Genomic DNA, 14,441 nt, shown 5'->3' on the forward strand with positions numbered 1-14,441 from the left:
TTTTCATGTAATTACATGTGACATGATCCCTGATATTGGTAGAGACTATCTTGCATTGTTTTTGTGTAGAGTTGTGAGTTAAAGCTGGTATGTGAGTCACTGAGTTCTTTTATTTTGCTATCCCGGCATGGGGTGGGGTGTTGAGTAGACATTCTTGGGTTCCTTTCATTTGGCCAGCTTAAACTGATTTTCTTAACCATGTCTTAGAGGAATTTCTAAGTTCATACCGGCTTATTACATTCATATATAGGTTTTACTTTTTCGGGGTTTCGTAAGATTTCTATTGGTTGAAAATTCTTTGATTTAACACTTTCATGTAAAAAATTGTTAGCTTTAGGAAGTGACAGAAGAGTATATGGAACCCAACCAAAGAAAGAAAGAAAGAAAGGGTAAACAATTAGAACCATTTTAGCATTCATTGCATCTCTATGTCTATTCTAGCACACATGTCAACACTCTCGAATTACTTAGAAAATTGCGCCCCCCCCCCCAAAAAAAATCCCCCAAAAAGCTTGAATTTATTGCAAGAGATTACTATGAATTTAAGCATCATCATAGCGTTTCATTTCATCTTACGATCCATTGTTGAGCAGTGTCCGAGGCAACCCTCAGCTCAACATCGAAGCATATCTCGCTGTGAAGATATGTGCAAAAGTCTGCGCATTGGCATAGATTGAATTTAATGTGAAATAATTAGTTCTTTACCACACAGTGTAAGACAAAACGAATAACCATTTTTTGTATTTAAAAAATGGACATCTTCCATATCTTTTCAGCAGATCCTAAAATTTCTTCATGATTTTTTTCAACAGAGAAAAAAGTAGAACTCTTAAACACTATACCCTTCATTTAGCCCGGGTTGGCAATACAAAAAAATAAAAATAATGGGTCACAATATAAATAGCCCCATTTTCTTGGGTTGAGTACTGTCGTTAGTGGTATTCTGAATGCAAAGCTCTTTGTAAATCAATCGAGTACTGTAGTAGTTGACAATAATGTTTATATTACAAAGCATTGAGGTATCACTTGCCAACAGTTCTCGCCTCAATAGAATCATTGACTATCGACTAGATGGTTGTCTGTTCAATCCGTGCTTGGGGTGGATGTTAGTCTAGTTGCACTAAAGAGCTGTGCTATAATGAAACAGTCTATGAATGATGTATGAATTGAGGTTGCATCATGAAAAAGAAACCTAAAATATATTGATAATTCTGAAAAATATGAATAATTTTTTTTTCTTGAAATACAACAAAAATAATTACCCGTTCTGTCCTATCAAATGTGGCCAGAGTGATCAATAATGTTTTCTGGTCTGAAGTGGGTGATCATTTTACATTATAAATGATCGTCATTTCATCAGCTGTCTCATGGTCTGGATGGCCATCGTGGAACCAAAGATGACCTGACAACCAGTTTTCTCCAGCACATTTCAATTGTCTGCCTTTCTGAACACCTTATGCAGTGCCTACTCTGCTGTTGTCTTCCAAATTCTTTGTCTCTTTCTTTCTCCCTGTACAGGTCCTTGCACGATTTTCTTTGCAAGACCTGACGAGTGTGTGACATGACTGTACCACTTCATTTTCCTCTTTTAGTAGGCTTTAGTTTCATACGTCCCGATTGCTTGTCTGAATCTGTTTTCACTTCCTCATTAGTAACGTGATCTTTGTATGAGACGTTGAGAATCTTTTGGAAGCCTCTCCTCTGTGTTTTTCAGTACCGTTTTCGCTAGGATGGAAGTTAAGGTCCACGACTCAAATGTGTACAAAAGTAGATGATGAGACAGCGCATGAGCCTCCACGCTAAAGCCTGATGAATTCAAATGTTTATAACAGTAAAACATCATGGAAATAGAAAGAGTCAAAAGAATCGAATAACAAAATATTATTTTTGTTTAACTTTAGACATTTTTATAATACAATATTTATAGTAAATGTTAAAACGATCTTTTACTTTCCAACATGAACATTAATAACGGTTACTTGGCATTGCTTGCGTTAGAGTGATGGACAGCATCATATGCAACACCATATTTAGAAGAGTTTACTTTAATAGAAACCTTGATGTTCTCAGCTAGATATCTTATCCCTGGAGCTATTCAGATATATATTAATGCTCTTAATCTAATGCTTGCAAATAGGTTAATTTCATCGTTAGAAACATGTCATTAGCTCTTTTAAGTGACAGCTAGTGATGCAGAACCACTTTCATTGTGTTCACATGCAAAAATGGCACACGTTAATGCACTTATATTTTAGTATGTCTTACTTTTTAGTGATGAAAGATGAAAGAGACAGACATACACATAGTTCTCCTTTATTATACTTCTATCTTCAGACCAGCACTAATTATCACTCCCTACACTGATGATTGCATAAGAACGAAACACTAGTATCTGTAGGTATAAAAATAATTGATATTTATCTGAAAAATATTATAGTTACAAATTCCCTTTAAGAAATTAAAATTGAGCCCTGTTGAATTAAGAAAAAAAATGGTTAACTTTCTATAATGCTATCGGGGGTGCCCGGCGTTGCTCGGGTGTGTGTAGGTGTAAAAGAAAGAAAAAAAAAAAATTTTGGTAGGCAGGTAGACTGGAACCCGGTGCCTTGAGACGAATAGCCTGATAACTTACCTCGACGCTACGAGGGTAGCGGAAATGAGAATAGTTGAAATTAAACGATTAAAAAGCTATGTGACAGGTGCGTAAATTTAATGAGGTCAAACATCATGCCATAGAAAAATGAAATTGCGCACTTAACCTTGGCTGTGAGGCAGTTTTTTTTTACTTGTTTTGTTTCCGCAAGATGTTGGGGGGGGGGGAACCAGCTCCCCATGAAAAGAGGAGTGTCCAAATGAATAGCAATTGTCTGATATGACGAGTTTTCCCCGCATTGATCAAAGCTAATTGCTTTCTAGACGTCCCCGGCGGAGAAGCAGGGGAACTGTCTTCGCTCCATTATTTTCACTTTATTTATACTAAAAAGTCGTACAAACACGAGACAGAACGGAATTGCGCAAATTTTATAAAAGTTGATCAAATAAATCGCAAATTGTAGATATTATGATCTAGGGGGTATATATAGTTCTAAGACACAATACCCCCCGCCCCCAAGAGAACCCTGGCATAAAAAAGCCTTTGTTGGACATACAAAAATGTGTGCGCCGCTTTTGCCTTTTATATATATACTAGCGGGGGTACCCGGCGTTGCCCGGGTGTTTAGAGGTGTGTGTGCTCGGGCGGGTGGGGGTAAATCGAAACAAAAGAATAAGCGAAGTAATAACCCTGCTTAAATATTATAGAAAAAGAACCAATGTTAAAACTTCTTTAAAAAAATCGTTGCCTGGGTGTTTGTGTCGGGGGATGGGGATGAAAAAGTTTTGGTAAGTAGGTAGGATTGAACCCGAACCCTTGAAGCGAAGTTGGAAAATAAAGTGTGAAAAAAAACGTGACATGTTAACCGCTCAGCCAGCAAGAAAGAGTAACTGAAACACGTTTGAATTTATTTAAGTAGAAACAGAATTGACAGGTGTCTGCACTTAATGACTTAATAAGGTCAAATATTAGTAGCGGAGTTAACTTTTACTGCGGGACAGTTTTTTAATGAGGTCAAATAGAAGTAGTGGAATTTACATTTACTGCGGGGCAGTTTTCAGGTTTTGTTTCCCCAAAATGTTGGGTGCGGTACTAGCTCCTCATAAAAAGGGGATTGTCCAAATTGAATAGCAATTGTCAGATATAAGGAGGGCGCGATTGCCGAGAACAGTGCCTTAGCTTCGAATTAGTTTCGCTTTTATACGAAAAAGCCGAATCAATACGCGGTGGTTGAAAAATTTTTTGACAATTACACGTAAAAGTCGGGCAAATTAAAGCTAGATGCAACCCCCATTCTTAAGTCGTAGATATTATGATTTAGACAGCATATAAAGTTTTAAGAAGTGAGCCGACCAAGTGCTCCCTTGAAAAAAGCCTTTTGCGGACATTCAGAAAATGTGCACACGCTAACACACACATTTGCTTTTATATATATATAGATAGAAGATATATGTACTAGCTATGTCTAGGTATATAGAGAAGAAAAGGCAGACAGATATGTGCTGCATACTAAATATACTAAATTCCTCACTTACATAATATTATATTAAAAAATGGAAAAATATACTTGATTTCATATAATTTAATTTAAAAATAATCTTCAGTTAGAAGCAAAAACACATTCTTGATGTTTTCAGTCTGATACTTGTCCAACTAAAGAATTTGGACATTTAAGTTGACTTTTCAAATAACATTTATGAAAACAATACATATTTGAAGTTTTAGAGGTGAGGGGAGTCTGTCCCCATTGGCCAGTTAGAGCTAGGAGCACATAGATATTCAGCACATAGAGGATAACATGAAGGTTTAGAGCCATTTACATTGCCTTTCCTGAAGAAATTTATAATATGATATAAATTTCATGAAAATAGAATATATTTGTTTTAATAAATAATAGCTTTAAAGGAAGTTGGGTCCCCATCACTCCCTTAGGTTGGGAGGGCAATTGTAAAGATTTGGGACTACTTCCATTGTCTTCACCAGGAAATTTTATAATTGGAAATTTTAAGGTTATGACCTCATAGCCTCCACTCCTCCTGGGGGGGGGCATTTAGAGATTCAGGAACACTTCCATTGTCTTCTCTGGTAAATTTTACACAAAAATACGTTTCTAGATTTTATGTAGATTCTCTAATCTTTTTTTTATATCGGCAACACAGAAGCATGACAAATACATTGAGTTATAGATGAAAATATTTTCACAATTTTTATTGCCTACTCTGACAATTTGTCAGAATTGAAAACATTAATTTTCTATTATCATTTTTTCTGTACAAGTTCTGGATAAATTAATGTTCTAAATATTCTATGCTGTTTATGGTCATCAATATATCTATGCAGTTCAGTAATTATTAAAAGATGAATCCAATGTGGCTAGATGGTCACCTATGGAATCCAAATAAAATCAATAGCCAATTATAAAGTGACATCCACTCTTTGTGAGAGTTAATTATGGTTCATGAAGATATCCATTTCTTTAGTCATCAGCTATGCCATTTTCTGAAACTCGTTGGAATTTTATTGTTGGTATTTGTGGAAATTACTGTCTACAAACTTTCTCTCCATATTTGAAAAACCTCAATAAAAGAGAAAACTTAAAACGAATAAACAATGAGAAAAATAAAGACAATTTTTATTTATTTATTAAAAAGAAATTTTTTTTTTTTAGAAACAATTTAAATAAATAATATTACCACACAAACTTTTAAAAACTGCATGTGCCTGTAATGTATACAGAAATGTAGTGGTTAACGAACATAGATTGTAGACTTTCCCTGTGTTGTTCAAATTTTGTTGTGGAGGTGTCTCTATTGTATCTCTTTCATTAAATATCATTAGGAAATGTATAACTCTTGCTATGAAATGAAATTATGTGAAATAAATAAGGGTTTTCTAGAAGCACAACTTCTAATAGGATACTTATGATAAAGTGTCAACGTGATTGTGCCGTATCACCGAAATTAAGCAACGTTGAGCCTGGCGAGTACCAGACGGGTGACCATTTGAGAAGGCGAGGCACTGTGTGTACCACAAAGTAAAATACCAGGTTGAGAAACTGGCACGGTCTATCCTTCTCTTGAGGGTAAATAGGACTCTCTTAAGCCGTGGTAGGCAACCCATCTAGTGATGGCGTCATGATAAAAAATACACTTGATATTCCTGGTGAAGCATCAAGTATTCAGCTACCGACAAGATTTGAATTACACTACAAACTCGTGTAGTGAGTTCAATCTCGGCTACAATCATGTTGGATGGATGGATGACAAAGTAGAGCTATGTTATGTGACACATCGTGTCCTCTTGAGCAATCATCACATACCTGTTGGAGAGAATGGGTTGTGTTCTCTATAGGATCCACTTAAAGTAAATTCCTGCATGGAAGTTGTTTAATAATTTTGGGATGTCATTCTCATGATCAATGGACCAAGTTTAAAATAAAATTTTTTCTTTGATATATACATAATTAATATTAATCAATTTTAGATTCAATGACTCTCTATTCCACAAATGCTTCCATGAAATCACGAAATAATTCTTTTTTTTTTTTTTTTCGACTATTAACATAAAGTGAAAATGGTTGACTTGGTTATGAAAACATTGAAATGTATTCCGATGGATTTGATTTTTGTAATTAATAAAACAAGTTTTTTTTTTTTTAAACGAAAGTAATTTTAGTGTATACTACTATTACATATTTGATTTCAACAAACAATCAATTAATCTGTACATTATTAAAAAGTTATGTTTTTTTTTTTTAGAGTTTGTTCATGTGCATTGTCACCCCCACCCCCCAAGCAGAATACATATTACCGAGGTAGTAGTTTTTATGTTGTTAATATCAGTTAGAATCTTATGTAAGAAATAAACATAGCATAATAACATAAAAAAATATTTTTTAAAACATTTTTTATAATCTGCAAATAAATTGATTATTGATTTTTTAAAGCAAACTACATTAAATTCTTGTGTTTATTTTCTTTTTTTAATTTCTGAATATTTTGTGAAACTTGTTTTCCAAAACAGAATCATTTGAATCTGCTAACAAAACGATTAAATCTCTTGATAGTTGCATTATTTCCTCAAACTATGGTCTTTGTTTCCCTCCTTTCTCTTAATTGTAAATATTTTTTTTTGTTTTTTACAAACGTTTTCTGTTTTTAGTTTTCTCTTATGACGTGTTTTGCTGAAATCCAATCCAAACCTTTCTTTTTGTTAATCTAAAAATCCGGAAATTTAGCGAATAAAAAGAATAGAAATGACTCGTCTTATTTAAACATTTTTTTTTCTTTAGTTCGAGAATATCTTTTTTTACTCTTTATTACATAATAGTGTTTTTTTTTTATTATTTAAATACACCTCTTTCTAAATATTTATTTCATTTTCTTGATGAAAAAAAATGAATTAAAAGCCTGTTCAAGGTCAGGACAAGTAAGTATCAATTCGTATTAATGTTCATTGAACACAACCCCCCTCCCCCAAAAGAAAGAACAAAACCTCCAATAAAACAACATTATGAATGTCTAGTTGTTTATGCTAAAACAATTTTCATTCAACATTTCCTATCTAATTAAACACTATCAACAAAAGATTGAAATGGCTGACATGTTTACGAAGAAACCGAAATATATTCTGGTGGATGACATTTCTGCAGCGATTTAATATAATGAAAAGAAACAACATTAGACAAAAAATTAAAGCTATCTGTACATATTTGAACCGTTAAATATATCTACTACTTAGCCTATTTATGCAGCCTATTTTAAAATTAGTTCCATTGAAAGAATTTTATGATATAATTCGGGGCTCCCATCAAGCCGGAAAACAGTGGACGGTCTACCATCTAGAAAGGATTGGAAGGGTCTTACTAACATTTTTTTTTTTTTTTTTTTTTTGACTCCCGTTCACACCAATAAAATTTTGTGTTTAATAAAACGTTTTTTTATAAAATTCTATATAGTAGAACCCCGGGATACGGTAGCCCTAGGATACCTTTTTTTTTTTTTTTTTTTTAATTCGGGTTACGATGTGGAATACGATGTCTTTTCCGGCCTCTGGTTACGATATTTGCCCTGCCTTACGGTGTTATTTATAATGTTATTTTATTATATACATGTGTATTATATATTGCACTGTATTTTGTTACTAATTTTTAATGCCGAATACCGGGGTTCTACTGTATATTAAACATTATTTTTAATGTATCTGAAACCAAGCTTCTATCTTTACATCATCAATGCTCTGATGCCCATCTGGCATCAATTGAAATGAACGGCTCTCGTCTTAGAGAGGCTTCATGTTTTGGCAAGCTTTTGGGCTTGACTTTTACTCCCGATCTGAAATGGAACACGTATATCAAATCCATTGCCAAAGTCGCTGGAAAAATGGTGGGGCCCTTCTACCACTCCAGTAGATATCTCACTCCTGACGCAATTCTCTACCTATATAAAAGCCAAGTTTGGCCAATGATGGAGTACTGTTGCCACATCTGGGCAGGAGCTGCTAGAAACAGCTTATCCTGCCTTGACAGAGTTCAAAGTAGACTTTTTAGCTTAGTAGGGAATGCCTTTTTCTCTTCCCTGCAACCTCTTTCCCATACAAGAGATGTTGCGAGTCTATCTCTGCTTTATCGTTATTTTCATGGCAAGTGCTCATCTGAGCTTCAGTCTATGGTCTCCCCTCGCCAAACTTTCACGAAAAACACTCGTGTAGCCAAAACCACTATCAATAATTTCCCCCACTCTTTATCTGTGCCTAAACCTAAATGTACATTCCATGAACAAAGCTTCTTTCTTAGAACTGCACGCCTGTGGAACTCTCTTTCGATTGCCTGCTTTTCAGCTGACTACAATCTGATTGTCTTCAAATCCAATGTAAACAAGTTCTTGATGAACCGTCCCCCTAAGTAATCCAATTTACAAAATTCCCACTACTTATGTTTACTATGCTATAGTCGTATTGACTAATGTATACCCATTAACCGTTATCCTTGAGTGGTCTCCTGGCCTTGATAAGTTGTGATTCCTGTATATAAAAAAAAATTCACATGTGACTAAATGTCTTATTGGGCATGCCTACCGTGTGTTACCGGGTATCTTTTTGTTTCTTTTTAATTATTCTGTTTTATTTAATTTTTTAAAGGAGGTTTTGAAAGTCAAATTTAATTAATATGGCATCATTAATCGAACCAAATTCTCATCCAACTATAAAAACTTTTGTTATATTAATTAAAAATAAAAACTCTATAAAATTACTAGATGTAAATAATTTCGAAAATTTTAATTCTTTTAGTACATGAAGATCTATCAATAATTTCAAAACCAGAAATGACTTTCTGCTCGACAGTTTGAATGTGTAAAAAATTGCTAAAAGTAATGAAACATTATACCCATAAAGAATATATTACCTTTATTCTTCTTTTTTGAGGTAACACCCATAAGTAAACAGTTCTAAGAAATTTTAGTTTATTTTTTTCACCCCATTATAATAAAAATATATATAAAAATATGTAAACTTTTTTAACAATTATTATTTTTTATTTTTTAATCGCATATCTTATATATATAACATATTAACTTAAATAAACATAGTTATTTGAAAAGATATACGATTTAAAAAATTTAAAAATTGATAAAAAATGTTTACGTATTTTATATAGTTTTATTAGAAGCCGTTAAAAAAAAATAAGCATAAAATTGTATCGATTCTGTGCTTCCATACTTCAATTGAGAGACGCGGGTGCCAACTTCCGGTGTGTTTGAAAGTTAGGGTCTCCCTTAATTCACCATTACCAACTTGTATCAAGGGTGGTAATTATTTTCCGAAATTTTAGTCCAATTTAGCAAAATTGGTATTTTTTTAGATTAGGTCCACCTCCACAATTTTCTTGTCATAACTTTTATAAGTTTTCTACTATGCTGAATACGGAAATCGCATTAAAATTTTGCAGAAATAAGTAGTTATCGAGATATAAAAAAATGTATTATGCATTGTATTCTTTGGCGGCCATTGTTTTTACGAGCATGCACGCGCCATAAACAAATCTATGCACGTAACAAAGATGGCCGCCAAAGAATACAATGCATAATACAACTTTTTATATCTCGATAACTAATTATTTCTGCCAAATTACAAGGCGATTTTCGTATTCAGCATGGCCGAAAACCTTTAAAAGTCGTCATTTAAAAGAAAATTGTGGAGGTGGACCTAATCTGAAAATTTACCGCAAAATTCAATGTTCGCTAATTGTCTTTGAAAATTGTTTTCATTAAAAATTAATATTTTACCTTATCGTTTTTTCATAATTTTTATTGCGACATGGCAAGTAGACCTTATTGGTTTTACTTAAAATTCAATATTTCGCTTTTTGAATTTCATTGTTTCCTTCAATAACTACAAGAAACCTTCTCTACCACCAAACCACCAATAGCAATGGCCAAGAACACATTGCCTGAAAGTACTTCTTTTAAACTCCTCGGCCTAACGTTTACAGGGAATATGAACTGAAATAGATACATTGAGAGCATTGCCAAGGCTGCTGCAAGGAAGGTTGGCTCCCTCTACCGTGCTAGAAAACTACTTACGCCTGAAAGTATCCTATACCTCTATAAGGCCACCATTCGCCCATGTATGGAGTACTGTTGTCACATCTGGGCTGGTGCATCTGCTGCTTGTCTCTCGCTCCTGGATAGGGTTCAAAAGAGAGTCGCCAACCTGATAGGTCCTGAACTGTCATCTAGGCTTCAGCCTCTGTCCCATCGAGATGTTGCATCCCTCTGCCTGTTCTGCCTGTTCTACAAATACTTTAATGGTGCATGCTCTGACGAACTGCAAACACTTGTACCTCCCCGACGTAACTACCCCCGACAAACCCGACAAGCTACTAAGTCTCATCCCTTTACAGTAGAGATCCCTATGTGCAAGAAAGCCTTTTACTCCAATAGTTTCTTCCCCAGAACTGCGGGTCTTTGGAACTCCCTTTCTTCTGCTTTCCCAACTGCACTGATATGCAGAAGTTAAAGTGTAATGTTAACAAACATCTTTCTACTCATCTCCCTTCATAATGACCCTGCTAATTAAGTCCCTGATAGTAGCACCCTGCTTCAAAGTGGCACTGTGCCTTGTTTGGAGTGAAAATTGAATTTAAAAAAAAAACAAACTATTAACAAAGTACCCAATTTTTTTCAGTGTTACGACGACACGAAAATAATGAAAATGCGATACTAAAATCGTTTTTACATTATCGACGCCTTAAAACAACATTAATATGTCGTCATGATTTTGAAAGCGTCAACATATATGTGTTTAAAAAATCTAGCAAAAATCAACTAAGAGTTAGATTTTCATGAAATTTTCGATATTTATTTATTTTAAAATTAATTTGGTAGTCTTACACACACCGGCAATGAAACAAAAATAGCCGCTTGACTATGTAAAAACGGAAACTGAATAATGTGTCAAAATTACCAATTTCACATTTAAATAACTTTCTTGAAATAAAATTGAAAATGTTTAAAACTAAGAATTTGAAACTGAAAGCAAAAACCACAATTTTTTCCTGGAAACTTAATTCAATAAAACAATATGAGTGTAATGCTTCATTAATAATAAAAATCGTGATTTTTATCTGGTGTAGCATCACTAGTGAACCTTAATAATAGACTTTTGACTCTACTCTTAACTTCTGTCAAAAAATTAAGTTTTAAATTGGCAGTTTAAAGGCTTCAAAATCATTTTAAAAAATATCGAAATAAACACCGTTTTGGGCTATTTTTTGTGCATTATCATTTTGGCGCTTCTACACTATTAGAACGAGATTTTATAGTCGTTAAATGGAGTTTTCAGTTAAAGAATTATAGTTTCAACTGTTTTTTTAATCAATTCTAATAAGTTGCAATGGTAGTTTCCAAATTATGCAGTCGGAATTACCTGAATATTACTGAATTATTAAAAAAAAAAAACTTTATTCGTGTTAGCAGGTGAAAAATTCCAGCCATCCTGTTTCAATCGAAACGGAAAATTACCTCCCTTTTGAACTCTCCTGTGTCTTTCGATCGTTTTCATCAAATTCTATTTTTCATTTTCTTTAATAAATAATTTTCTACCTTATCAATTTTCGTAATTTTTGTTGTTGATAAAATCATCTTAAAAATATGAGGAATACCATTGTTTTCATGTGACATTCAGTTTTACGATTTTCGAAATTTCGTCCCAATAGTGTAGAAGTGCCATAATAATTAAATAATAAATGGTCATCACTGTCATCACTGCAATTTTTTCGTAACCGTGTGGAATTCAAATTGACTTTGAAGCCTTTAAACTGTTGAATCCAAAATAATTTCTGTCTGAAATAAATTCTTAATTCAAACATTATTTTTGTACTTATGCAGAATACAGGCAGCGCTGCAATAGCAGTGTCAGAAAATCGCCATTAAAAATGTGTGATGAAAACTTGAATAATTAGATTTACTATCTTTCCAAGCTTATAACTACTTGAAAAATGTAATTCAAACCCTAATTTTTTTTTTCAATAAGCAAAGACCAAATTTTAAAATAACATATTTAATAGTAAAATATGCAATATTTGTTTTTTAAATCGGTTTTCTTTAAAAAAGATTTAAAGAAAATCAACGAATTTTAACTTACTTCGAATATAATATAATATAATATAATATAATATATATATATATATATATATATATATATATATATATATATATAAATTCCAAAAGAAATTACTTGCCTATAAAAAATACTAATCAATGGGTACTTCCATTCTTCATTGTTAAGAATTTATCCATATTTATATTTTATATTCCATATCCTTTTTAAATGAACTACTTTTTTAAGCAAGGATTAAAAAATAGCGCGGCATGAGATGTTTCAGAAGTGTAATAAAGGGAGACAAATGTCTCCTTTTATTTGAGTTAAGAACTACGGTGGCCTGTAAGCACCAGAATTAATCTCCCTTTCTATTGCTGGCTGTAAACAAAAGTTAGTCAATATGGATCATCGTACACGAAAAATGATCACATTTCACTTACCAGTTTTTGCTGTTAAAAACTATTCCACTCGACCGATTTTCGATTTTTTTTATTTTCTTAAAGAAATACATAAGTTTTTTATTTAATATATTTTATTTCGTCTTTATGGAGTGATTTAAAAAAAATTGAATGAAGCAGAAAAAATTGTTGTAGGTATTCAATCTTTTCAAGACAAAATTTAAAAAATGTGAGGTTTCACTTAAAAAAAATCAATGTGGTTATTAAAAAAAGGTTTTAAACTTTTGACTTTACAGGTAAATTTTCACAAAACTATTCTTTTTTGTTTTAAATTAGATTATTTTATTTATTGATCTTTTATCTTCAATTTGTGATATATAAATCTGAGGTGAGAAAATTAATTTTCATTTTAATAGACATTTCAAAATGGGGTGGGGTTAATTAAAAAAAAACGTTTGTCTAGAATATTATATTCGGTTTATTGGAAAGAGCATAAAATGTCGCATTAAATCTGCAAATATTGTGAAAATTGAACCAATAGAAAAATTTTGATAGATTTTTAAATTGAAATAATTGAAAAGAATTCATTTTATTACGTAAAAAAAAAAAATGGCTGCATGAGCGTGCACAGGCACTTTGTAAACACCATTTTTTAAAAAAATAATATTTCTATTATTTTTCAAAAAAACTTTAATAGTTTATTTTGGAAGTATAAAGAAATTAAACCAACCACTTTAAAAAGAGAAATTACGTGTTTTGTATATTTTATTCGCAGTTTGGTGTTAAGGGTGTCAAAAATTACCAAAGAATTCTGACACACATAGCGCTGCAATAATAACGTTATTTAGACACCCGTTCTTGATAGGGTGAAGGCGGGTGTGTGGGTGAATCAAAAAAGTATTCTGTACAACAATTTAATAAACAAGATAGCATAAAAATTTAATTTAACTTGAAAATTTCTTTAAAAAATAAAACTGTCCGTATTCTGCCTACGGCAACCAAAAATTATTTCATTTCAGCTTCATTCAATTTTCATTAATTAGACAGCCATTTTTTTGTTTCACTACAGCTGCATGTCAAGATTACCATTAATTTATAATTTAAAAGCAGTTTTCATTAAATATATGAGGGAAAATATTTTTATAGGCGCCCCAACCCTCCTCCGCCACGTTTCAAAACTAAACAAAATAAATTTAGGTTGAGCAAAATTCAGACATTTTATAAAGTTAAAGAGTTTAAATAATTGAAAGCAACTTTTTTTATATATAAATAAAACCGGTGTGTGTGTGTGTGTGTGTGAAAATATTTAAACCGATAAACTCTTAAAGTATCAGTCACATAACACTAAAATTAACAGGAAATAGTAATTGTACACCAAGGATGGTTTATAACGAGTAAATCTTTGTTTGGATGGATGAATAGCGCATACAGAAATATGTCGGCAAGTTGAATTGGAAAATGTTCATTTCAACTTACAGACATATTCCTATAACTTTTGCGCAAATTTATTCATAGCTTAAATTGATTTAATTTGAAATCTTTTTTCTCTATTTGTCGATAGCTCAAACAGTAGGGAACACAGCTGCAGCGTTAAATATTTTGGTTTCGATTCTAGCTGGTGGCACCTAAGTTAAAATATATTTAAGCATATTTTATGATCAAACAAGGTTGGGCGCCCCCTGCTAGTATATATATACATATATATATATATAATATAAAGCTGAACATCTGTGTGTGTGTCTGGTCACGAATAGGCTCCTATATGGTTGACTATTATAGAAAACTGATCACATATAATGATAGAAGATGTATCCAGACACAGGAATGGGTATGTTTGATCTGGCATAATG

General features: G+C 32.5%; 1 protein-coding gene across 3 annotated transcripts in view; it reads left to right on the forward strand.

Moving 5' to 3' along the window:
* The window catches only part of LOC145283778 (beta-1,4-galactosyltransferase 7-like), a 171,251-nt gene that overhangs the window by 27,535 nt on the left and 129,275 nt on the right, over positions 1-14,441 (forward strand). Inside the window, exon 1 of one of the 3 annotated variants that reach the window (XM_080132835.1) lies at positions 6,895-7,021. The exons of the other annotated variants lie outside the window; for them this stretch is intronic. The gene's annotated coding sequence lies outside the window, so the exon portion shown is untranslated. Of the gene's footprint in view, positions 1-6,894; positions 7,022-14,441 lie in introns of those variants that run through there. 3 annotated transcript variants of the gene reach the window in all.

Source organism: Euprymna scolopes, chromosome 8 (genome assembly GCF_053919585.1).
Source record: "Euprymna scolopes isolate OS-2025 chromosome 8, ASM5391958v1, whole genome shotgun sequence".
Lineage (NCBI taxonomy): Eukaryota > Metazoa > Mollusca > Cephalopoda > Sepiida > Sepiolidae > Euprymna > Euprymna scolopes.